Source organism: Scylla paramamosain, unplaced genomic scaffold (assembly GCF_035594125.1).
Source record: "Scylla paramamosain isolate STU-SP2022 unplaced genomic scaffold, ASM3559412v1 Contig76, whole genome shotgun sequence".
In the NCBI taxonomy this organism is placed as follows: Eukaryota; Metazoa; Arthropoda; class Malacostraca; order Decapoda; family Portunidae; genus Scylla; species Scylla paramamosain.
Genome location: NW_026973741.1, coordinates 12,501 through 37,500, shown reverse-complemented (window position 1 = coordinate 37,500; position 25,000 = coordinate 12,501). Strand labels below are relative to the sequence as shown.

The window sequence follows — 25,000 nt, the reverse complement described above, 5'->3', positions numbered from 1 at the left end:
TATATATATATATATATATATATATATATATATATATTTTTTTTTTTTTTTTTTTTTCACATTAAGGTTCATTTACTTGGTGTTCAGTCTGTCTTGACCTTCATAAAATCTTAGAATTTTACTATATATGAGATACATCATTCACTGTGAGAGAGAACATTTTGCAAAATCAAACTATGAATAAATATTATAATTCTAATAATTGCCTAATATTCAGTTCCAAGGACTATTATCTATGAAGTCTTCAAAAACTATTAGAACTTCAGTTAAAAGTGGCTCCCTTTTTGTGTTCTTGTTCTAATGATTCTCAAAGTTTTCCTTTTTTGACTGATGCACCTAACATATCAATCCTTCTATTACTTGAAGTATTTCTGGAAATCTTGTTCCAGAATGGCTACCAGGTGCACTACCATCTTTCATGTGATGCCTCATCAATTCTCAAATTGAGATAATTTCACTAACATCTTGAGCTTAGGAAACAGCCAGACATCACAAGGAGTCATGTCTAGAGAAAAGGGGCCTGATCAATATGAGAAATTTGGTACTTAGCTAAGAAATCTTAGATTGGGTGTGAAGAATGTGCCAGGACATTGTCATAAAGCAGCTGCTAGTTCCCTGATTTACATAGTGAAGAAGAAAAAAAAAAGAAAAAACTTTATTGAATTGTCATATTTCTAACTAGAAAAAAGTGAATTCATTCACACCACCTACACATGTGTGCATTCTGTCATATTTCAAGATAACTATCTTTATGAAAACAAAAAATATATTGAACAAAATCATAAGCTCATTGAACTCATCATCATGCAGTATTATCATAAGCTCATTGAACTCATCATCATGCAGTATTAAGACATTGTTTACATTTTCAACTTTGATTTGATGTTTATTTTTCATGTTTAATGTGTGAACAGAGTATTTCAGGGACTATACAAAATATAACCTTAATTATTAATTTACTCATAGTGGTCTTCACCAACCAAATTTTTTTTTTTTTTTTTTTCAAAATTTTCTTGGGAAGTAATATAGGTTAAATCAGATCTCCTGATAATTATCGGCTGGCATCTAGCAAAGTGCAAGGCAAAATCAGCATCATGCATAAATTAATAGATGTTTACATAATAATTGTAAATAGTACTGCACTTGTGGTGTGCTGTGCTGGCACTGCTACAACACTTACAATTTTGATCATCTGTATTGCATCATGTTAGCTGAAATAATCAGCCATAAACTTTCATCACACTCCCATAGGGAAAAGGAAATTACTGGCCTTAGCTAAGAAAACAGACAAAGTCTGTTGAAAAGAGGCAAGGAAGAAAGTTTGCACTACAAAAGGATCAATTTACAAATCTAATAAGTGTTAATGAATCAGCCTTCATAGACATGCTCCAAGGTAGTAAGTAATATGTATATACATCCATGTCTAAAGTGGTTCCATCATAACATAACATAACAGTGATCCAACAAAGAATTAATATTAATATTTTTTATTATCATGGTGAGCAAAAAGATGTGTAACAAGGTGTGTGAGATTGCAAAGAGATTTAATTGAAACTGATATAAGTTAAAATAAAAATGAGAAGTGTGAGTGCTTGTGAGTGCATATGGGCCTAGTAGTAAGAAATGATGAGGGGAAATCTCTGACATAATGACCATCTGCATAGTTTTGGAGCGAATATAAATGCATTATTGTTGGGAGATCTGAATGGTATTGTTTGGAATGCAATACAAGAAGGTATGCTTGGTAGGAAAAAAAAAGAGAAAATGATGAAATTGTGGAGTGAGCAAAATTTGGTAACTGAAAATAGTTTGTTTAAAAAGAAAGATATTTATAAGTGTTATACTTAAATGAACCAAGAGAGTGAAAAGGTTGTCAACAGTGATGAAAAGACATGTGGTTGCATCCAGAAGATAATACTAAGATTGTTTGAATTGGACTCTTGGGAGGGAAGGGTGGAGGTAAGCCTGACCACTCCTTGATGGAGAGGAATGCTGTGAGTAGGTATGAGGGAGGAAGCTAGTTGAGTGTGACAGGTAAGTTTTGAAAGTGAGTGGATTTGACAAAAGAGAAAAGTTTAAAGGTGTATGGGATGCAGAGAAAGAGTGAGGTCTTGGTAATGTATGTAGAAGAAGAATAGTAATATTTTGTTATTTAAATGTATTGTGATTGGATATGCAAAAACAGGTTTGTTGTATGAAAAGAATGGGTAGTAGGATAGAGAAAAAACGTAAGGGATGGAATCAAAGAAGTATTGATGTAGCTGAAAAGAAGAATCAATGAAGAGAATTAGATAGGAAAATAACAATGAGAGATGGAGCAAGAAACTGATTCTTTTTTTTCTTGTAGTTAATAAATGGACGGAGCATTATGAGGGTCTGTTTGATGTAGACAGATATGATGATTCCATTGGTTTCATTAAGCTATTTTGTTTGTTTACTGACACCCCTCTCAGAAAAATATGTATTTTCTTTATAACTTATGCAAATCATATATATATATATATATATATATATATATATATATATATATATATATATATATATATATATATATATATATATATATATATATTCAGACCATAGATATACTATAAAAATGTGATGATTAGTATTTAACACTGTATATACCTACTTCATAATTTATTTGTTTGGTATTATTTCCTCTGCATACATCATAAGCATGTCATCCACTTTGTATATTGCAAAAAAGTCAAATTATACAAAAATTAAGCAACATTAACTAAGGTACTCAACCTTTTTCAGTATCTGAATGAATATGTGATACCTCATTTTAAAACTTAAAGGACTTGTACAAAAAACAGATTATCATATATAAAAGAATATTATTTGCAGTGTGTTAGGACTATAACAGTACTTGAGGAAAAATAAAGACATATAACTAATACAGCAAGTGCACTTGTATTAGATATACGACAAGCAGGATAATTGCTCAGATCTAACAAGAATGCAAATCTATCACTAAATTCATAGAGTTGAATTATTTTTTATACTACTTTAGTAATGAAAATTGCAAAAAAAAAAAAAAATATATATATATATATATATATATATATATATATATATATATATATATATATATATATATATATATATATATATATATATATATTATCTAATGAGAAAATCTTTTGGCTGTAACACTTCATATTGTTCAATAGTATCACTATTAAGACAAGCATATCATGCAAGTGCAGTGAATAATTTAATTGTATACGTACAATTGGTTACTGTGCATGCATGTCATGCGTGTAAAGAGAAGAAAGGAGCCCACGTTAGTTTTAGATGAACATAGCATTAATAACCAATATTCCAGGTACCTGGAAATGACGACACATACACAAAAAAATGTACAAAATATCTGTCAACATTATTGCATAATTATACAAGAAACAGTTGTTGATGGTCATAATTTTCCAGTACATAAATAAAAATGCCTCCATAGAAAATTTAAAAATGATGTACAGTACTTAAGTGATGTCTATCGTGAAAACAATAATCTGCTCTTCTTTTATTTGTGACTTCATAATTCAAGGATTTGTATAATAGCAGATTTTCCCCTGTGTGAACTTATCTGCTCATTTTTCACCTTTAACCCTTATCTATTAGCTGTAAGATTAGAGTGAAGGAGGCAATGACCTCACAAGTGGAAAAAAAAAAAAAAGAAGTTTAGCATACATGTGTTAAATATGCCTGGTATAGGGATATAGTGATCCCACCACACACTATGAGATGCAACCATGCAATGGAATTGTATTACATGGTGCATTCAACCTTGAGGGTGGGAATTTCTATAACTTTGGTCAACAACCTCTTTTAGGAGAAGGTTATCCCAAAATTGAACCTACTCTCACTCAAAGAAGGGCAATCTTTTTGTTTGAAACACATGGTGTCCAGTCTCTATAAGAATAAACAAGGGGATTAAATGATGTGATGATGATGATGTTGATAGTATTAAATATACATAAAGCATGTAATAGTGATTGCAGCAGAGAGAGAGAGAGAGAGAGAGAGAGAGAGAGAGAGAGAGAGAGAGAGAGAGAGACACCCCCTAACCTAACCTAACCTAACCCAATCTAACCCTAACCTAATCTAGCTTAACCTAACCTAACCTAACCCAATCTAACCCTAACCTAATCTAACCTAACCTAACCCAACCTAACCTAACCTAACGTAACCCAACCTAACCTAACCTAACCTAACGTAACCTAACCTAACCTAACCTTAACCTAACCCAATCTAACCTAACCTAACCTAACGCTAACCCAACCTAACCCAATCTAACCTAACCTAACCTAACCTAACCCAACCTAACCTAACCTAACCCAACCTAACCTAACCTAACCTAATCTAACCTAACCTAACCTCAGCTTAACCTAACCTAACCTAGCCTAACCTAACCTAGCTTAACCTAACCTGGCCCTAACCTAACCTAACCTAACCTAACCTAGCTTAACCCTAACCTAACCTAAACCTAACCTTAGCTTAACCTAACCTAACCTAACCTAACCTAACCCAATCTAACATAACGTAACTTAACCTAACCTAACCTAACCCAACCTAACCTAACCTACCTTAACCTAACCTAACCTAACCTAATCTAACCTAACCTAACGTAACCTGAGCTTAACCTAACCTAACCTAACCTAACCCAACCCAATCTAACGTAACCTAACCTAACCTAACCTAACCTAACCCAACAGACAAGGACTGGAGGATAATATCTCGTGAGGAGGTTGGTCTCTGCATAGTTCGGGTCATTGAAGAAACTGCCGTGTGTTCTCTTGACGCGGCCAGGTCAGATACGGCTTCACCCTGCTCCACCTGGCTGCCCAGCAAGGCTACCCGAACATGATGCATCGGCTTCTGTCCCTGAAGGTGTGCTTAGGGGCTTTTTGGGGTGTTTTTGGGGGTGTTTGTAGTGTTTGGGGTGTGTTGCGGAGGTTAGTGTGTTTTTTTTTTGGGGTGTTTTTTGGATGTTTAGGGAAATTTGGTGTGTTTTTTGGGGTTTTGGGTGTTTTTGGAGTGTTTGCAGTGTTTTTTGGGGTAGTTTTGGGTGTTTTGGGGATGGTTAAAAGTGTTTTTTGGATGTTTGCAGTGGTTTGCGGATAGTTTTGGGTGTTTAAGGGTGCTTTAGGAGTGTTTTGGTGTGTTTTGAATGTGTTTTGCGGTGTTTGGGGTGTGTTTTGGAGTGTTAAAGGGTGTTTTGGAGTGTTTAAGGTTGTTTTTGGGTGTGTAAGGATGTTTTGGGATGTTTTTGGTATGTTTTGGGGATATTTAAGGGTGTTTTGGGATGTTATTGGAGTGTTAAAGGGTGTTTTGGGGTGTTTAAGGTTGTTTTTGGGTGTTTAAGGGTGTTTTGGGATGTTTTTGGTATGTTTTGGGGATATTTAAGGATGTTTTGGGATGTTTTTGGTATGTTTTAGGGATATTCAAGGGTGTTTTGGGATGTTTTTGGTATGTTTTAGGGATATTTAAGGGTGTTTGGGATGTTTTTGGTATGTTTTGGGGATATTTAAGGGTGTGTTGGGATGTTTTTGGTATGTTTTTAGGATATTTAAGGGTGTTTTGGGATGTTTTTGGTATGTTTTATATGTTTTAGGGATATTTAAGGGTGTTTTGGGATGTTTTTGGTATGTTTTGGGGATATTTAAGGGTGTTTTGGGATGTTTTGTATATTTTAGGGATATTTAAGGTGTTTTGGTATGTTTTAGGGATATTTAAGGGTGTTTTGGGATGTTTTGGTATGTTTTAGGGATATTTAAGGGTGTTTTGGGGATGTTTTTGGTATGTTTTGGGGATATTTAAGGGTGTTTTGGGATGTGTTTTTGGTATGTTTTGGGTATATTTAAGGGTGTTTTGGGATGTTTTTGGTATGTTTTGGGGATATTTAAGGGTGTTTTGGGATGTTTTGTATATTTTAGGGATATTTAAGGTGTTTTGGTATGTTTTAGGGATATTTAAGGGGTGTTTTGGGATGTTTTTGGTATGTTTTGGGATATTTAAGGGTGTTTTGGGATGTTTTTGGTATGTTTTAGGGATATTTAAGGGTTGTTTTGGGATGTTTTTGGTATGTTTTAGGGATATTTAAGGGTGTTTTGGGATGTTTTTGGCATGTTTTGGTGATATTTAAGGGTGTTTTGGGATGTTTTTGGTATGTTTTGGGGATATTTAAGGGTGTTTTGGGATGTTTTTGGTATGTTTTGGGGATATTTGAGGGTGTTTTGGGATGTTTTTGGTATGTTTTAGGGATATTTAAGGGTGTTTTGGGATGTTTTTGGTATGTTTTAGGGATATTTAAGGGTGTTTTGGGATGTTTTGGAGTGTTATTACCCCTACACAACCCAAACTAACCTAACCTCACAACCTCAAGGTATCACCAGACGTACGCAACAACCAAGGCGAAACCCCGCTGTTTGTCGCGATCCGGAACAACCAGCTGGCCTGTGTTCAACAGCTGATTAATGCTGGCACACGTCTGAACCTCGTCGACAACCGCGGGGGGTCAGCTCTGCACATGGCGGCCAAGAACGGAAATGTGACGGTGACGGTAATTGATATGCTCCTGATGACGTCCTAGCTGGAGGAGGAGCGGGAACGTTGATATTAACCGCTGCAATAAGATCGGTTATACGCCTGTTTACTACGCCATCAATGCCAGCAGGTGAGGGAGGAGGAGGAGGAGGGAGTGAGTGAGTGAGTGAGTGAGTGAGGGAGGAGGAGTGGAGGTCTTGACCTTATAAGAGGAGGAGAAAGAGATTTAGAATTTGTACAGGAAGAGGAGGAGGAGGAGGAGGAGTGGAGGTTTAGAGCTTATAACAGGAGGAGAAAGAGATTTAGAATTTGTACAGAAGGAGGAAGAGGAGGAGGTGGAGGAGGAGGAAGAAGAAGAAGATGTTAAAACCACAAAAATCACTCATAAACACTTTATCCTAACAAAAACTCCAACAACACCCAAAAACACCCTTTAAAAAAACCCCCAAAAAAATAACCATGAGCACTTCAACTTAACAAAAACACACAAAAACACTTTAAAACCACAAAAAAACCCAAAAACACCCATAAACACTTTAATTTAACCAAAACTCCCTAAAACACCCTGAAAAATAACCATAAACACTTCAACTTAACAAAAACACCCAAAAACACCCTTCAAAACCCCAAAAAACACCCCAAAACACTTTAACTTAACAAAAACAACAAAAAAAAAACATCTTTAAAACTCCACATCCAAACAAAAACACCAACTCAACAAAAACACCCAAAAAACACACAAAAACGCACTTTAACCCCAAAACACCCAAAAACGTTTCCAACTCAGCAAAAAACACTTCATAAACACGGGAGGAGGGTGGGGGCTTAGGGTTTAGCAAAGAGGAGGAGAAGGAAGATTAGGATCACTACAGAACAACACATAATGAAACAAGCACATATCAAAAACACACACAAAAAAAAACACGCCCCAAAAACCTTTATCTTAACAAAAACACCAAAAACACCCTTTAAAACTGCACAAAAACCACTCATAAACACTTTATCTTAACAAAAACACCCAAAAACATACCTTTAAAACCACAAAAACCACTCCATAAACACTACTTATCTTAACAAAAAAACTCCCAAAACATACCTTAAAACCACAAAAACCACTCATAAACACTTTAAAAACTTAACAAAAACTCAACAACACCCAAAAACACCCTTTAAAACCCCCAAAAAGTAACCATGAGCACTTCAACTTAACAAAAACACACAAAAACACTTTAAAACCACAAAAAAACCCAAAAACACCCATAAACACTTTAATTTAACCAAAACTCCCTAAAACACCCTAAAAAATAACCATAAACACTTCAACTTAACAAAAAACACCCAAAAACACGCCTTCAAAACCCCAAAAAAACACCCCAAAACACTTTAACTTAACAAAAACAACAAAAAAAAACATCTTTAAAACTCCACATCCAAACAAAAACACCAACTCAACAAAAACACCCAAAAGACACACAAAAAAAACGCACTTTTAAAACCCCAAAACACCCAAAAGCGCTTTCAACTCAGCAAAAAACACTTCAAAACACCCAGAAACACTTTTAAACCCAAAAAAGACTTTAGATTCTAACAAAAAACACCAAAAAAAAAAACACCAAAAAAACACCCCAAACTGAACCAAACCAAACCTAACCTAACCAAAGCAATCCCACAGGTACGACATTGTGCAGCGGTTCCTCGAGTACAGCCTGGTCCGCAAGAGTGCATTGCAAGGGCGACAAACGGCGAAACACTCCTGCAATTTTACACACGAACACGGAACAACTTGGGGCAGTACGACAACGCAGTGGTGTGCGTGCTGGAGTGCGAGAAGCTCCTGCACTCAACCAAGCCTAGCGCGGAGATCCGTGTCTTCGCGTGCAACTGGGAACGACAGAGGCCAGTTCGAAGGCCCCGCTGCTTCCAGCTGCAGGCCCATGTACGAGTCGACTGCGAGAGCACAACGCCACTGCTGGAATTTTTGGTTCTTTCTCTCTTGTTTTCTGCTTCCGTCGGTTTTTTACTACCTAGACGATGTACACCGAGCATTCTGCTGGCGGTGGAGTACCATCAAGATTACCTGAAGGAGAGCATCAATGACTCCGATGTGGTGGGGACGAGGGAACATGACGAGGTGCTAATCATTCCCTGTCCGAGGAGGAGATGGTGGTGCTGGTGGATGGCGAGGAGGAGGAGGTGAGTGCGTGTGTGTGTTTGTTTGTTGAACTATATATGTTAAAGGCTGAAATAAACTCAAAAATGCACTCAAATGATACTTAAAAACACACTTTACCATCCAAAAACACACACAGAAACACCAAGAAACACATACTAACACACCCAGACAGCCACATACAAACAGTAACACCCCAAAACACCCAAATTACCCAGAAACACATTTTGTCACCCCAAAACATCTCATAAAACATCCCAAGATGTCCAAAAACACACAAAAAACACAAAAAAGACACTCAAAAACCCACAAAAACACACAAAACCCTACAAAAACTCACAAAACACCCACAAAAACACTCAAAAATACCCCACTAACACTCAAAAACACACAAAAAGCTGAAAAACACACAAAAAACACTGAAAAGTACCCCAAAAAGCACTCCTAAAACATCCAAAACACACAAAAACACCCCCAAAACACAAAAAAACACAAAAAAACCACCCTACACACACACACACACACACACATTTACCCATCTCTCTAAAAACCCCCTCAATATATCTCTCTCCCTCTCTCTCCCTCTCTCTCTCCCAGGAAGCAGAAGGATTCCTCGCCAACCTAACAGAACCAACCCAGACAAGATCAATTTCCTACTCACCGCGTTTTCTTCATCCTGCTGCTAATTACCCTGTTGTCCACTTGGAATCTGTACATTCATGTGACGCAGCAAGATATCCTTCCCATTTTCAAACTGCTACCTTCGTTTTTATGCGTGTATCGACTTGTAAACGCTCATATTTCTCTTACCCCCCTGGCCCCCGCGTCATGGCGTTGTTACCTCGAAAATACTTACGCGCAGATGAAGCACATAGAAGGCAGTCACAGTGCGTCAGATGCAGGAGGTTGGGGTATGTACTGTCTATGGGGTGCTTTGGGGTGAATGTGTGCGTTTTGGGGTGTTTTTGGTTTTTGTTTTTGAAAAGCTTTCTTGGGTGTGTTTGGGGTGTTTTGGAATGTGTTTTGGATGTTTTGGGGTGTTTTGGGGTGTTTTTTGGGTATGTGGGGTGCTTTTTGGGTGTTTTTGGGGTGTTTTTGGGTGTGTTTAAGCTGGTTTGTTTTGGAGTGTTTTTCAATATTTTTGGGGTGTTTGGTGTGTTTTTGGGGTGTTCAAGGGTGTTCTCCTTGGGTGTTTTTGGAATATTTTTCTGGGGTGTTTTGTATATTTTAAGGTGTTTCTTTAGTGTTTAAGGGTGTTTGGGTGGGAGTTTCCAAGTGGATAGGGTTTTTTTTTTAGTTTGAAGTTGATAGGTGTTTTTTTTTTTTAATTTATTTAATTATTTTATTTTTATTTATTTGTTTTGTTTATTTTATTTATTTATTTATTTTTTTTTTTGTGGGAGCTCTGTGTGTGTGTGTGTGTGTGTGTGTGTGTGTGTGTGTGTGTGTGTGTGTGTGTGAGTTAAAAGAGGAGGAGAAGGAGGGAGGGAGAGAGGAAGGGAGGGAGGGAAGGTAGATATTGAGAAAACTTACTTAAAATCTCTCTGTCTCTCTCTCTCTCTCTCTCTCTCTCTCTCTCTCTCTCTCTCTCTCTCTCTCTCTCTCTCTCTCTCTCTCTCGCTCGCACACACCATGATAACAAAAATAACAATAATAACAGTAATAATTCCTGTAATCCAACCTGTCCTAACCCAAGCTAACATACACCCCCCCTACCCCTTTGCCCCCTATCCCCCTTGCCCCCTACCACCCTCTCCCCCCCAGGTTGATAACAAAGAGAGGGGCACAACCCGCCAGTGGGGGGGTTGCCTCTTGAGCCCAGCAACTCACTCTTCCCCCCTTCACAGCGCAAGGTGCACTGGGGTCAAGATCAGGTTGGATCCCAGGTCGGGTCGGGTTGGGTCTGAAGTCCAGGTTGGGGGCGTTTTTAAATGGTTGGGGGTTTGGTTAGGTTAGGTTAGGTTGTTGTTGTTGTTGTTGTTTGTTTTTTACTTAATTTCTCTCTCTCTCTCTCTCTCTCTCTCTCTCTCTCTCTCTCTCTCTCTCTCTCTCTCTCTCTCTCTCTCTCTCTCTCTCTCTCTCTCTCTCTCTCTCTCTCTCTCTCTCTCTCTCTCTCTCTCTCTCTCTCAGTATATTAGTATTGTTATAACTAGAACTACTACTACTACTACTACTACTACTACTACTACTACTACTAAATAAATCCCCAATAGTAGCTTGTTATATTCTACTATTATTATTATTATTATTATTATTATTATTATTATTATTATTATTATTATTATTATTATTATTATTATTACACTTTTGATGTATATATATTTAATTTTTCTGTGTGCATGGGGGTATGTGTGTGTGTATTTTGAAATCTTTGGGGTATGATGTTGACACACACACACACACACACACACACACACACACACACACACACACACACACACACACACACACACACACACACACACACACACACACACACACACACACACACACACACTAAAACACCCAAAAAACACTGTTATTCTACCTCCAAAACACCACAAAACACCGCAAAACACACCAAAAAACACCCCAAAAACACCCCATAAACACCCAAAACAGTCCAAAACTCACCCAAACACACTTATTCATTTTCCTTTACCCTTTAAACACTCAGTCCCCTTCAAACACCCCAAAAACACCCCAAAAACACTTCCAAACACACTCCAAACACCTCCAAACACACCCAAACACACTTATTCATTTTCCTTTACCCTTCAAACACTCAGTCTCCTTCAAACACCGCAAAAACACCCCAAAAACACTTCCAAACACACCCAAAACACCCCCCAAACACACCCAAACACACTTATTCATTTTCCTTTACCCTTTTAAACACTCAGTCCCTTTCAAACACCCCAAAAACACCCAGAAACACTCCAAAAACACCCATTTTCTATTTCATCCCACCCCTGACTTAACTTAGCCCAGAAATTCAAAAAATACCCCTTAAATACCCAAAAACACTTTGTAAAAACACCCCCAAAGAAACACCCATTTTCTATTTCACTCCATCCCTAAGTTAACTAACCTAGCCAAAACACCCAAAAAACATACCCAAAAACACACCAAAAACACCAAAACACCTCAAAACACCCCATTTTCTAATTTAGTTTACCCCTTAAATTAACATAACCTAGTGAAAAAACACCAAAAAATACCTTTAAATGCCCCAAAACACCCAAAAACCATCATTTAACACCAAAAAACACCCCAAGAAACACCCAAAAACCACCATTAAACACCCAAAAAACACCCAAAAACAATACCAGGCGCACTGTACATCTCCTCAGACCCACCCCCAGGACTAACGCAGGCACTCTTACAGGTGGACTCGAAAGTCGTACAATAAGCTTCCCCCCCACGGGCCTACCAAGACCTACCGGCACCACATGAGGGACATGGAGATCAGAAAATATTATGACTTTAAGCATACTTCGCGCAGATGAGGGGTCGCAATCACCAACGTCATGGAGGCCACACTCTCGAGCTCTGGCCTTTCAGTTAATTCTGCAGCTGTATATCGTTGGGACGCATTACACTGAGTTGGACCAGGTGCGTTTGTGTGTGTGTTTGTGGGTGTTTGTGGGTTGTGTGGGGGTGTTTTGGTTTGAAAGTGGCCAAAAAACAAAAACTGAAACACCCTAAAAAAACATCTTAAAACACCTCTAAAACACCCAAAAACATCCCAAAACACACAAAAACACCAAAAAAAAACACACTGAAACACCCAAAAACACCCCCAAAAACACCCAAAAATACCCAAAAACACTCAAAAACTACAAAAGCACTAATTAGTACTCTAAAAACACCCAAAAACACCACAAAACACCCAAAACCACCCAAAAACATCACCAAAACATCCCAAGACACCCAAAAAACACCTTAAAAAAACACACAAAAAAACACCCAAGACAACCACTCCATCATCCCCAACCCTTCTCCTCCTCCTCCTCTTCCTCCTACAACCACAACTAACACCACAACTTTCCCACAACAGGTTAAGGACGTGACACTGGGCAGCATCCTGTCTTTTGTCACTCACTGGGCCACAACACACAGCTCTCCAAACCGGGGTGTTCTCTGTCACTCATCTCCCTTGTGTCCCTCACCTGGTCCTTCACATCCTACCACAGGTTCTCCAAACTCGGAGGGCTGACTATTTTAAATGCACTGGCCCCTCCTGTTCGCAATATTCTTCCAGGTACGGTTTCTTAGGGCCGGTTTAATTGTGTATCTTGTGTTTTTAAGTGTGTTTGGGTTTGTGAAAAGTGTTTTTTTTTGGTTTTAAAATGTGTTTTGGAGTGTTTTGGGGTGTTTTTGGGTGTTTAAGGGAGAGTGTTTAAGGGTGTTTTTGGGGTATTTATGTTTTTGTTTTTTTTTGGGGGGGTATTTAAGGATGTTATTGGGTGTTTTTGGGGGGATATTTAAGGGTGTTTTTGGGTGTTTTTGGGTATATAAGGGTGTTTAAGGGTGTTTTTGGGATATTTAAGGGTGTTTTTGGCTAATAAAGGGTGTTTTTGGGTATTAAAGGGTGTGCAAATTTATTTTGGGATATTTAAGGGTGTTTTTGGGTGTTTTTGGTTATTTTTGGGGTGTTTAGTGTGTTTAAGGATGTTTTGGTGTGTTTTTTGGGGTGTTTAAAGGTGTTTTTTGATCTGCTTGTGAATTTTAAGGGTGTTTTTTGATCTGCTTGTGAATTTTGATGGTGTTTTTTATCTTATAAGTAAATTTTGGGGTTTAAATTTTTTTTTCACTTATTTATTCATTTATTTATTAATTTATTTTTTGTTTGTGTGTGTGTGTGTGTGTGTGTGTGTTTAGGGTATAATTATGAGTTTCAAATAGTAATAGTAACAATAATAATAATAATAATAATAGTAGTAGTAATAATAATAATAATAATAATAATAATAATAATAGTAATAATAATAATAACAATGTGTCCGCAGGTGGTGTCCCGCGCATACATCGCCATGTACGGTGTTCACCCTGGCACACACGTGGAAGGTGTTTGTGGTGTTGGGGTGTACACTTTGTGGTGGTGCTGGTGTTTAAACTCAAGCTGGAGGAGAGGTGAGTGTGTGTGTGTGTGTGTGTGTGTGTGTGTGTGTGTGTGTGTGTGTGTGTGTGTGTGTGTGTGGCAGGTGACACAAGGACACACACAAGCTAAACACTATGAAACAAACACTATAATTCACAACACACCTAAAAGACATTCTCCCAAAATACCTAAAACACCCCAGAACACCCTAAAACACCCCAAAAACACCCAAAAAACATGCCCAAAACACCCAAAAAACATCTTTAAACACCCTAAAACACACCAAAAACACCCAAGAATTACCAAAAAACACCAAAAAAAACTCCAAATATACTCCAAAAACACCCCAAAACACCAAAAAACACCTATAAACACCCCAAAAACACACTAAAACACCAAAACACCCAAAAAACACCCATAAAAACCCATAAAAAACCCCCAAAAAAAAAAACCCAACAACCACATTAAAAGACCCCGTTTTCTTTCACCCGCAGTTCAGTGTTGCCAGTACACAGGCACCGGCTTTTACTGTTGCCAGTGTTTTTTCAAGTGTACACTGCGTCCATATTTCTACGTTTTCCTTGGCACCATTGCTTCTACGCTGGGATGTACTTCAGAGTCGGGAGAGGCCCTCGGCTGTCAAAAAGCAGAGGGCGCGTCGTCATTCAACCGTAGTGATAACAAGGGGTGAGGCTGCAGTGAGGTTAGGGTCAGGCTGGGTTAGGTTAAGTTACGTTAAGTTACGTTAAGTTAGGTTAAGTCAGTGTTAGGTTTGATATTGAAGCAGTATTCAATGACTTAAGCTAACACAAATTTTCTCCATTCTCTCCCTCCCTTCCCCCCATCGCTGCTATCTCACCCCCTACCCCCCCACAGGTGTTGTTTTTAGTCCTAGCCTTCATCGAGAACCTAGATGATGCTTGCCTTGGGGATCTGCTGGCTGGACGACAAATACTTTCATCATACGACACTTTCAAATACGACACTTTCATCATAATTTCTGCTGTCCTGTGTGCCATCAGCTACTCCACTGGCATTATACTACATGCTGTGTACTATAGGTGAGTCTGTGGCTGTGTCCGAGTGATGCTGTGTGTGTGTTTGTGGTCTTCGTGTGGGTGTGTGAAGATGTGTTGGGTTGCTGGTGGCTGTGTGTTGGCTGTGTGAGTCTGTGTGGCTGTGTTTGAGTGATGCTGTGTGTGGTGTGTGAAGGTGTGTTGCAGTGCTGGTGGCTGTGTGTTTGTCTGTGTGAGTCTGTGGCTGTGTTTGGAGTGATGCTGTGTGGGTGTGTGAAGGTGTGTTGCAGTGTCTGGTGGCTGTGTGTTGGCTGTGTGAGTCTGTGGCTGTGTTTGAGTGATGCTGTGTGGGTGTGTGTGAAGGTGTGTTGCAGTGCTGGTGGCTGTGTGTTGGCTGTGTGAGTCTGTGGCTGTGCTTAAGTGATGCTGTGTGGGTGTGTGAAGGTGTGTTGTGCAGTGCTGGTGGCTGTGTGTTGGCTGTGTGAGTCTGTGGCTGTGTTTGGAGTGATGCTGTGTGGGTCCTCAAGGTGTGTTGTAGTGTTGGTGGCTGTGTGTTGTCTGTGTGAGTCTGTGTGTTTCTGTACTGTTGCTTATCATCACTATGCAAAAAAAAAAAAAAAAAAAACACCCCAAAACACCCCAAAACACATCCAAAACACCCACAAAAACACACCAAAACACCCAAAAAACACACCAAAACACCCAAAAATACCATAACACACCAAAACACCCAAAAACACACCAAAACACACCAAAACACTCATAAAACACACCCAGAAAACACCCAAAAACACACCACAACACACCAAAACACCAAAAAAACACCAAACAAAAAAACACCGAAAAACACCCCACTAACCTTCTGCACCCCAACAGCTGCTTCGGCCATCCATGGGTGGACATCAACGGACCATCAGTGCACCGGGACGCAGACGAGGGGACCCTGGTATTGTCACATTACCAGCAAGGCAAGGTGTCAAAATGGGCCATAAATTCTTGTTGTAACATTGAACATCACACAGAAATGCCATCTGATTTAATGCCTGGCTTTATTTTAGGTAAAGATATGGCCAGAAGCAAGGAGGTGCACTGGGATAACTTGTAGAGGCCCTGGGGGGGATTGTAGAGTCTGTGGGGGACTTCTGGTGACTCTGTGGGGAGATTGTGGAGCCTCTGGGGAGATTGTGGTGACTCTGGGAAAGATTGTGGTGATGCTTGGGGAGCTTCTGAAGACTCTGGTTAACCTGTGGAAGCCCTGGGTAGCTTGTGAAGGGTCTGGTTTACCTGTGGAAGCCCTGGGTAGCTTGTGAAGGGGTCTGGTTAATCTGTAGAAGCCCTGGGTAGCTTGTGAAGGCTTTGGTTAACCTGTGGAGGCCCTGAGTAGGCTTGTGAAGGGTCTGCTTAACCTGTGTGGAAGGCCTGGTGGGCTTGTAAAGGGTCTGGTTTACCTGTGGGAAGCCCTGGGTAGCTTGTAATGGCTCTGGTTTACCTGTGGAAGCCCCTGGGTAGCTTGTGAAGGGTCTGGTTTAACCTGTGGAAGGCCTGGGTAGCATGTGAAGGCTCTGATTAAACCTGTGGAAGTCCCTGGGTAGCTTGTGAAGGGTCTGCTTAACCTGTGGAAGCCCTAGATAGCTTGTAATGGCTCTGGTTTACCTGTGGAAAGCCCTGGGTAGCTTTTCTGGGGAAGGCCCTGGCTAACCTGTGGAAGCCCTGGGTAGCTTTTGAAGGGTCTTGTTAACCTGTAAAGCCCTGGGTAGCTTTGAAGGGTCTTGTTAACCTGTAGAAGCCCTGGTAGCTTTTGAAGGGTCTTGTTAACCTGTAGAAGCCCTGGGTAGCTTTTGAAGGGTCTTGTTAACCTGTAGAAGCCCTGGGTAGCTTTTGAAGGGTCTTGTTAGCCTGTGGAAGCCCTGGGTAGCTTTTGAAGGGTGTACAGTAGCCTGTAGAAGCCCTGGGTAGCTTTTGAAGGGTCTTGTTAACCTGTGGAAGCCCTGGGTAGCTTTTTAGTCTTGTTAACCTGTAGAAGCCCTGGGTAGCTTGTAAAGGGTATAGTTAACCTGTGGAAGGCCTGGTGGGCTAGTATAGAGGTCTGGTTAACCTGTGGAAAGGTTGGTGGTCTTGTAAAAGGGTCTGGCTAACCTGTGGAAGGCCTGGGCAGCTTGTGAAGGCTCTGGTTAACCTGTGGAGGCCCTGGGTAGCTTGTGAAGGGTCTGGATAACCTGTGGAAGGCCTGGTGGGCTTGTGAAGGCTTTGGTTAACCTGTGGAAAGCATGGTGGGCTTGTAAAGGCTCCCCTGTGGGAGCCCTGGGTAGCTTCTGAAGGCCCTGGTTAACCTGTGGAAGGCCTGGTGGGCTTGTAAAGGCTCTGGTTAACCTGTGGAAGGCCTGGTGGGCTTGTAAAGGCCCTGGTTAACCTGTGGAAGGCCTGGGTAGCTTGTGAAGGGTCTGGTTAACCTGTGGAAGGCCTGGTGGGCTTGTAAAGGCTCTGGTTAACCTGTGGAAGGTTGGTGGTCTTGTAAAGGGTCTGGTTAACCTGTGGAAGGCCTGGGTAGCTTGTGAAGGGTCTGGTTAACCTGTGGAAGGCCTGGGTAGCTTGTGAAAGGTCTGGTTAACCTGTGGAAGCCCTAGATAGCTTGTAATGGCTCTGGTTTTGCCTGTGGAAGCCCTGGGTAGCTTGTGAAGGGTCTGGTTAACCTGTGGAAGCCCTGGGTAGCTTGTGAAGGGTCTGCTTAATCTGTGGAAGGCCTGGGCGGCTTTGTAAAGGGTCTGGTTAACCTGTGGAAGGCCTGGGCAGCTTATGAAAGGTCTGGTTAACCTGTGGAAGGCCTGGGTAGCTTGTGAAGGCTCCTGGATAACCTGTGGAGGCCCTGGGCAGCTTGTAAAGGGTCTGGTTAACCTGTGGAAGGCCTGGGCAGCTTGTAAAGGGTCTGGTTAACCTGTGGAAGGCCTGGTGGGCTAGTATAGGGTCTGGTTAACCTGTGGAAAGGTTGGTGGTCTTGTAAAGGGTCTGGTTAACCTGTGGAAGGCCTGGGTAGCTTGTGAAGGCTCTGGTTAACCTGTAGAGGCCCTGGGTAGCTTGTGAAGAGGGTCTGGATAACCTGTGGAAGGCCTGGTGGGCTTGTGAAGGCTTTGGTTAACCTGTGGAAAGCCTGGTGGGCTTGTAAAGGCTCCCCTGTGGGAGCCCTGGGTAGCTTCTGAAGGCCCTGGTTAACCTGTGGAAGGGCCTGGTGGGCTTGTAAAGGCTCTGGTTAACCTGTGGAAGGCCTGGTGGGCTTGTGAAAGGCTCTGGTTAACCTGTGGAAGGCCTGGATGGGGCTTGCGAGAAGGTCTCAAGTAATCCTATGGAAGCCCTAGATAGCTTGTAATGGCTCTGGTTTACCTGTTGAAGGCCTGGGTAGCTTGTGGAAAGGGTCTGGTTAACCTGTGGAAGCCCTGGGTAGCTTGTGAAGGGTCTGGTTAACCTGTGGAAGCCCTGGGTAGCTTGTGAAGGGGTCTGGTTAACTTGTAGAAGGCCCTGGGCAGCTTGTGAAGGGTCTGGTTAACCTGTGGAAGGCTCTGGGCAGCTTGTGAAGGGTCTGGTTAATCTCTAAATGTATCTGTTACAATGTTCAGACTGCCATAATTCTGAAATGACTCAATTTGTGAGCAGCTGGTGAATCTGTGTGTGTGTGTGTGTGTGTGTGTGTGTGTGTGTGTGTGTGTGTGTGTGTGTGTGAGAGAGAGAGAGAGAGAGAGAGAGAGAGAGAGATTGTGTGAGTGTGTGTGTACTACTACTACTACCACCACCACCACCACCACCATCACCAGCACCAAAAAGAATTCAAAGGAAGAAACAAAACCACAGCCCCAAACAAACAAACAAACAAACAAACAAACACCACAGCAAGTGACCTCACCAGGGCCACAGCATTCAGTGAGGGGTCAATCTAGTCACAGAAAGGTCACAGGAAGGTCACAGCGAGGAAGCCTAATCCACACACACCTTACTTGTTCAAACACACACACACACACACACACACACACACACACACACACACACACACACACACACACACACACACACACACACACACACACACACACACTCTCTCTCTCTCTCTCTCTCTCTCTCTCTCTCTCTCTCTCTCTCTCTCTCTCTCTCTCTCTCTCTCTCTCTCTCTCTCTCTCTCTCTCTCTCTTTCCATTGAGATGTGTATATATTAAGTATAAGTGTGTGTGTGTGTGTGTGTGTGTGTGTGTGTGTACTTTTTCCTTAAATAGAGAGAGAGAGAGAAAGTTATTATTATTTTCATTCTTCTTCTTCTTCTTCTTCTTCTTCTTCTTCTTCTTCTTCTTCTTTCGTATTATTGTTCCTATTATTATTGTCCCTATTATTATTATTATTATTATTATTATTATTATTATTATTATTATTATTATTATTATTATTATTATTGTGACAGCATTTAATCGCATAATTTCCGAGGCTGTGTGTGTGTGTGTGTGTGTGTGTGTGTGTGTGTGTGTGTGTGTGTGTGTGTGTGTGTGTGTGTGTGTGCGTGCGTGTGCGTGTGTGCGTGCGTGCGTTCCATTCCGTCTAACGCATTTATTTTTTTTTACTTTAGAGAGAGAGAGAGAGAGAGAGAGAGAGAGAGAGAGAGAGAGAGTCATAGAAAACGAGTATTATTTCAACCGGTACTTAAATATTTCTGTAATTATTTACTTAACAAACGTGTACTTAAGTGTTGGTGTGTGTGTGTGTGTGTGTGTGTGTGTGTGTGTGTGTGTGTGTATGTGTGTGTGTGTGTGTGTGTGTGTTTTGGTGATAAGAGACTAGCGATTATTTCTTTAATATGTGTGTGTGTGTGTGTGTGTGTGTGTGTGTGTGTGTGTGTGTGTGTGTGTGTGCGCGTGTGTCATAATATTTATCTAGTCAATCTTGAAGACGCATCTAGTCCCTCTGAGAATTCAAACACAAAGACACACAAACGACAAACAAATGGAACTGGCCAGTCAAATCAGCTGTTAATGTTTAGGAAGTTAGAGAGTGTTTAGTAAGGGTGGGTGGTAGGGGGGAGGAGGAATTAAATAAGGGTGTTTTTTTTTTTTTATTTCAAAGTTTAAAAAGAAAACAGAAAAAAAAACAACTTTTTAGATGTTATTGGAAGGTGTTTTGTGGTTTATTTATTTTTTTATTTTTTTGTATGCGATAATTTACGTTTTGGGATACGATTTATTTTTATTTTTTATTTATTTTTTTAATTTTTTTATTTATTTATTTATTTTTTTTTAATGTGTGTACGATAGTTTACGTTTTTTAGATGCGATTTATTTTATTATTTGTTTGTTATTTTTTTTTAATGTGTGTGTACGATAGTTTACGTTTTGGGTACGATTTTATTTATTTTATTTATTTTTTATTTATTTATTTTATTTTTTTTACGTGTGTGTACAATAGTTGGTGTTTGGGTATGATTGCTTTTTAAACGCACATGTACGATTGTTTGTGTTTTGTGTACGATTATTATTATTATTATTATTATTATTATTATTATTATTATTATTATCATTATTATTATTATTATTATTATTACATGTGGGTACGATAGTTTGTGATTTGGGTACGATTCTTTTTACAATGAACATGTACGATAATTTGTTTTTGGGTAGGAATTATTATTATTATTATTATTATTATTATTACTATTATTATTATTATTATTATTATTATTTGGTATTTTTCTATTTGTTTATATGTATTCCTTGATTTTTTAGATTTATGAGTGAAGAAATATGATCAATACAAAAAATATATATATATTACGAGATTGAAAAGCATTTTTAAGAAAAGAAATATGTAGAGATTATTGTACAAGCAATTCCGTCGATCTTAAGGTTACAAAAAAAACAAAAAAAAACACAGCAATAATGAATGAGATACAGAGAAATTAAAGAGATTTGAAAGCGGCAGAAGTTTTGGCATTTTTAGAAAGCTTGTTAAGTACCTACAATTTTAAGTAAGTAATTTAAGTGTGTTGTAGTAATGTAAAGTGAGATAGGGATGGAGTGAAAGAGAATTATATTATTATTATTTTTTTTTCTTAGTGATTTAGTGAATATTATTATTATTATTATTATTTATTATTATTATTATTATTATTGTTATTATTATTATTATTATTATTAGTTATGTTGAATATTACGAAAAAATAAATAAATGGGCTGATTTAGTAAAGACGGTCAATTATTTTAAATACACATAATTTTAAAGAAAACGTAAATTATAGCCATTTTTTTAAGTAATAAAAAGAAAAAAGAAAACGGATTAATTGAATGATGATATAAAAAAAATGGAAATTTGATCAGATAAATAACTTAGAAAATATAGAAACACAAATAATTTAGAAGCTTAAATTATGTCAAGAAATAAGTGGAAAAATTAAAAGAAATACGAATAATTCTGAAAAAATAGACGTATTTAAACAGTTCAGAAAATTTTTATGAAGGAAATCATTTGAAAAAAAAATATATATTGACTTGAAAATCATAAAATAGTCATAATAATAATAATAATAATAATAATAATAATAATAATAATAATAATAATAATAGTGAAGGAAAAATAAGAAAATAAGAAAAGTGAATAATTTTGAAAGACGAATGAAGGAAAATAAAAAAGAATGAATAATTTTGAAAGACGAATGAAGAAAAAATAAAAAAGAATGGAATAATTTTGAAAGACGAATGAAGGAAAATAAAAAAAGAATGAATAACGAAAGATTGAATGAAGGAAAATAAAAAAAGAATTAATAATTTTGAAAGACGAAAGAAAAAAATAAAAGAGTGAACAATTTTGAAAAACTAACGAACGAAAATATAGAAAAAAATAAGTCGAGAGAAAAAGAAGAAAATTAATAATAAAAAAAAAAGATTGTGGAAAAAATACACCTGAACTTAGAAAACAAACAAACAAACAAACAAACCACGCATAATTTTCAAAACACAAAATAATTGATGTACACAAAAAACAAAACAAAAACAAAGCAAACAACAGAAATTACTTAGTAAAATAAGAAGTTTTTTGATAATACTTAAACCGTGTGTGTGTGTGTGTGTGTGTGTATGTATGTATGTATATGGGAAGTTGTGTAAACAAACAAACAAACAAACAAACAAACAAACAGAGGAATTTATAGGAAGTTTCCTGTATAACAAACACACACACAAACAAACAGGAAATACACATGCAAATACTACACAGGTGTTTTTCAGGTGTGTGAATGTGTGTGTGTTATAGGCTTGTATGGGGACACGAACACACACACACACACACACACACACTGTAAAGCGTAAGTGTGTTTTTGGCAGGTGTGTGTGTGTTTGTGTGCGTAGAAGGCATATCTGACGGGCCAGGTGTGTAACTGTGTGTGTCTCTGCAGGTGTGTGTGTCTTGTAGAAGCTTATCTGAGGGGCCAGATGTGTTTAATCAAGTGTAGGTGTGTTCTGCAGGTGTGTAGTGTTGTGTTAGTTAGTCTTGTCCTGTTCGGTTAGCTGGCAGGGTGTGGAAATGTTGAGATTAAGGGCTTTAGGGTGTTTTGGGGTGGTTAAGGGTGTTTGAAGGGTGTTTTGTTGCTGTGTGTTTTGTGTTTGTTGTGTTTGTTTGTTGTTGTTTGTTTGTTTGTTTGTTCCTGTGATTCATCAGAAACTCCCTAAAATTTACCGTAATTCAAAAAAACTTAAAAATTTCTCGATTCACCAAAAAAAAAACCCTAAAATTTCCCATAATTCACCAAAAACCTAAAATTTCCCACGATTCAGAAAAAAAAACCCTAAAATTTCCCTTAATTCACGGGGGGGAAAACCCCAAAATTTCCCATAATTCACCAAAAAACCCTAAAATTTCCCATAATTCACCAAAAAAAAACCCTAAGAATTTCCCACAATCCCTTAAAAAAATCCTAAAAAATCTCTAAAAAACTTCAAATAAACCTTAAAAACTCCTCAGAAAGACTTAAAATGCGTTAAAACAAACCCAAACAACCCTAAATTACCACTAAACAACAATCCTAAATGCCAAAAAGTCCCTTAAACGTACCTAAAACCCCTTAATGTCCCTAAAACTTCTTAAAACACCCTAAAATAACTTGAAACGCCCAAAAAACGCTTCTAGAACCCTTAAACACGTCTCTAAACCCTTTTAAACATCCCTAAACCCCTTTAAACACTCCCTTAACCCTTAAAACACCCTTAAAACACCCCTTAAAACACCCGGAATAGCCACTCGCCTTCCACTATCTAGTCAGGGAACTCCCCACACCACTCACTAGTCACATCACGACCCGCGACCCGCCAGGAACCGTTGACCTGGTGACCTGACTTGACCTTGTGACCTCATATGGGGGGAGGAGGAAGAGGAGGGGGTTTAGAAGATTTTTTTTTATTTGTTTGTTTGATATATTTAAATTGTTATATATTATTGGCTGTATAGTAGTTAAGTTTGTTTTTGTATGTATTTATTTGATTATATATTTTTTTTATTATTTTTTTTTTAAGTTTTCAGTCTTTTGTTTATTTATTTATTTGTTTATTTGTTTATTTACTGAAGAGCAGATGAGGGGACCTGCTTCACATGCACTATGCGGTGAGAGAGAGAGAGAGAGAGAGAGAGAGAGAGAGAGAGAGAGAGAGAGAGAGAGAGAAGGGATGACCAAGAGAGAGGGGGGTGATGAAGAGAGAGAGAGAGAGAGAGAGAGAGAGAGAGAGAGAGAGAGAGAGAGAGAGAGAGAGAGAGAGAGAGGGATGACGAAGAGAGAGAGAGGGAGATGACCAAGAGAGAGAGAGAGAGAGGGGGATGAACCAAAAGAGAGAGAGAGAGAGGGGGGGGCGATGAACCAAGAGAGAGAGAGAGAGAGAGAAAGAAAGAGGAGATGACGAAGAGAGAGAGAGGGGAGGGTGAAGAAGAGAGAGAGAGAGAGAGAGAGAGAGAGAATATAACCTAACCTAACCTAACCTAACCTAACTGAAGAGGGAAAGCTGGAAGATGGCACAGAATTCGACAGCAGTTACCCCTCGAGGACAACCCCTGACCTTCACGCTGGGGTCCAGGTCAGGTCATCCGAGGCTGGGACCAGGGACTGATTGGGTGAGTAGGTGGCAGTGGTGGTTGTGGCAGTGAGGTGGTGGTATATATTAGAGAGAGAGAGAGAGATAAAGATGTTATTTTCCCATATCTATCTCTATTTGACCTTCCTTTGTATTCCCCATGTGCTTCTGACGCCTTCACCCCGCCCCGCCCCCAAGGATGTGCGAGGGGGGAGAAGAGGAAGCTTGGTCATCCCCTCGGACCTCGGCTATGGAGCTTCAGGGGCGCCTCCCAAAGATACCTCCCCACGCCACGCTGTGGTCTTCCAGGTGTGAAACTTGTCAAAGATAGAGAGGAAAGAGGAGCTTTGAGGGCTAATCTAGGGTGCGTGCAGGTGTGTGCGGGTGTGTGTGGGTGTGTGGTGGAGTGTGTGTGTCTGTGTGTCTGTCTGTGTGTGATTTTTTCCTTTCTGTAGAGATAAATGGTATCTGTGTGTGTTTTTTTGTGTGTGTCTGTGGAGTTTTAAGGGTGTCTAGAGAGTACTTAAAGGTTCCCTCACTGCCCTTAACAAAGTCCTAGGGGTGTGTGTGTATGTGTGTGTGTGTGTTTATGGCTGGGAGAGGTCTTCTTTATGTGTGTGTGTGTGTGTGTTTGTCTGTAAGGGTGACCAGCATAGCCAAGAAAGACTGCAAGGGTGTTGGAGAATGGTCAGGAAAATTTTAAGGATGTTTCTTTGTCACCCTGTTCAGTTTAAGGGTGTTTAATATGGTCAGGGAAAATTTTAAGGGTGTTTTTTGTCACCCTGTTCAGTCATTAAGGGTGTTGACATGGTCAGGGGAAAATGAGACAAGCTTTTTCATCCTGTTCAGTTTAAGGGTGTTTAATATAGTCAGGAAAATTTTAAGGGTGTTTCTTTGTCACCCTGTTCAGTTTAAGGGTGTTTAATATGGTCAGGGAAAATTTTAATGGTGTTTTTTGTTATCCTGTTCAGTTTTAGGGTTTTTAATATTGTCAGGAAAAATTTTAAGGGTGTTGCTCATTGGTCCCGTTCAGTTTAAGGGTGTGGGTGTTTAATATAGTCAGGAAAAATTTTAAGGGTGTTTCTTTGTCACCCTGTTCAGT

The 25,000-nt window shown here is 39.2% G+C and overlaps 1 pseudogene; it reads left to right on the top strand.

Annotated features, from left to right (window-relative positions):
- Positions 1 to 1,848: 1,848 nt before the first annotated feature.
- On the top strand, positions 1,849 to 15,968 carry LOC135098715 (uncharacterized; annotated as a pseudogene).
- Positions 15,969 to 25,000: the final 9,032 nt, after the last annotated feature.